Source organism: Penaeus chinensis, chromosome 12, assembly GCF_019202785.1.
Source record: "Penaeus chinensis breed Huanghai No. 1 chromosome 12, ASM1920278v2, whole genome shotgun sequence".
Lineage (NCBI taxonomy): Eukaryota > Metazoa > Arthropoda > Malacostraca > Decapoda > Penaeidae > Penaeus > Penaeus chinensis.
The window spans coordinates 7,698,547-7,701,046 of NC_061830.1; the positions used below are offsets into that span (position 1 = coordinate 7,698,547).

At 33.2% G+C, this 2,500-nt stretch overlaps 1 protein-coding gene across 1 annotated transcript in view; it reads right to left on the bottom strand.

The window, feature by feature from the left end:
• Positions 1–1,724: 1,724 nt before the first annotated feature.
• LOC125030936 (ubiquitin-conjugating enzyme E2 L3) overlaps positions 1,725–2,500 on the bottom strand; it is a 15,111-nt gene continuing 14,335 nt past the window's right edge. The window contains exon 5 of the mRNA XM_047621319.1: positions 1,725–2,500. This exon is cut by the window's right edge and continues 2,090 nt beyond it. The gene's annotated coding sequence lies outside the window, so the exon portion shown is untranslated.

Here is a 2,500-nt window from a genome sequence, read left to right on the forward strand (position 1 = left end):
TTATAATAAAAATAACACCATTGATATCCATAGCACTAGTAAATAATACATTTTTCCCACCAATTCAAATCACGTAAGGTCACAAGGTCTACTAATTGACTCCCTTGTGGCTAAGCACTAGCAGAGCCATCTATGTGCAGAGACATTTCACAAAAAATATAGAAAATGAGCACAGCATTTCCCCCAGCGGCATTGGGTTAAATAGCCATAAGTCCTGACATTTCCTAAGAAAATTATTTCCTTAGTTTCTAAGCAGAAACAGAACAAGTAAAACTTTATAAAATTTTATGGTGAAGCAAGGACTGTGTGCCTATTATAAATGAACCAAGATCTGAAATGTTGAGATCGGAGTATCAGTCATGTTTTTTTTATGGCATTCTATAACGAATACATTGGGTTGAAGAGGTAATGTTGGTCACTGTGTTAATCTTAAAGCAGAGTAAAGCATACATAAAAGTACCATTGGAAGAACCAAAGCTCATTTATACACCTGGCATCCTGATATGGGTCACCATTGTAGGCTTTAGGCTCAGGTTAAGTCAGTATTTACATCCGAGTCATGTGGACAAAAAAAAATTAGCCTTTGAGAAGAACAGCTTCTTTGAATTCAAGAGGAAGATGTTCTGCTAAGTGAATTTATATCCATTTGCTTATTAGATGGGCAATAACAAGAGTACACATTGTATGTGATGCACCTGTATTTTGGCTAAAGCATACAAAGAAAAATGACATGTAGCTGAAAAAATAGACAGGCTTCTTACAAGTGATTCACTTAGAAAGACTTGTGGGACAAGCTGTTTAGATTTCATTTTCTTTAGTAATGCCATTAAATTCTTTGTCTAACCAGGAAAATGTAGTGAACGCTGTAGTATTTTGTGAAACAGCTCTACACATAGATGGCTCCACAACTGCTCAGCCACCGAGGAGTCAATTAGTAGAGCTCATAACTTCACCTGATTTCTCCTTTCCGTAAGTTTTAAGGAATTATTATTATTTTGATTTTTCCTTTTTTTTCAACTGCTGTTATTATTATTACAGACATTATAATTATAATGTTATTAACAATACTAATAGTAATATAAGATGAAGGAAAATCTCCATATACCATGGAAACGGATAAACAGGTGAGATTAGTAGCACTAGTAATTGACACATTGGTGACTAAGAATGTGAGGAGCCATCTGTAAAGACAATATTCTAAATTCATAGTGGGCATGGTATGTCCTATCATGCCTCAGGTTAAACAAACTGCTAAACCACAGTGATGACAGATGACATACTATTCAAGCAAGTTTTTAAAAACAAAATAAATTTTGGACTTCAAGATAAAAATAACACCTTTCTCTCCTCTTGTCATTTCTTTTTATTTGTTTAGTCACAGTTTTACTAACACATTGTTTGTTATTAATACCAAGTAAAATTTATTCTCATATGGAAAAACTTATATTTGATTTCACAGTGAAAATTAGTTTTAAAAATTTGCATATCAATCAATACAATATTCTTTCAATTTGAATAATAATGAATAAATTAATACTTGAAGTGGACAGATATTCTAACACTGAAAGGAAAATACAAGTGCATTGACCAAGTAAAATATTTATATCTTTGCATATATTTACTTTCAGCTTTAATGCTGACTCAACCATACTTACACTTCCAAGTGCTTTCCATTGCAAAAGACTAGGAACCATTTTGTGAGGGTAAAAATGAAACTAAGTAGCTATGGGAGGCTAGTACTTCTGGATACAGACAATGTAAACTTCTCATACACACTGTATTACATAAGTAAAAGGCTGAAACAAATTAACCTTCCATCGAAAAATAAACCAAGTTGCGTACAAGCCCTTTCATAAGCCATCACAGAGGGCTTTTGAACTACATGAAACAGAGAACTGCATCATTTTTTCTTTTACTTCTTTATAAATAGAAGGGAAAGTTTATAGGCTGCCACCTAGCCTGTTTGGTTAGTTAGTTAAACCTAACTCTTTTAACAGCAATTGAGAGGGGGTTAATAGTCAACTTTTTCTTAATTCAAGCAAACTGGCAGTATGTGTCCATTAATATCTTCTGCTTGATAACATTATATAAGTCAACTTAGAATTTATAGCATTATGAATATTGAATCTAAACTATAAAATTTCAGCACAGATCCCAATCTAAACTTATTAACTGAACTGTAAAGCTTATCATCCACCGCAGTTAACAGATGGAAGTTTTGGCTTAGGCCTAGCCACAAAATGGAGATTCAATGTGGCTTAATCATAGTACAAATTTCAATCTCACATTTTCATCAGGTATAAATGAGTTTTGCTTTATGTAAAACCCTGTAGTAATACTGTCTTACACCACACATCTGTGCTGCAGTAACACAAAAACCTGATATATGTTTTATGTAAGTTGTGACTTAAGATATCACTGACAAGTCAGCATGTTCTAACATCCTAACACATTTCTAGATAGCTATACTGTGGGCACCTATCAGACAGACTAAATTCAT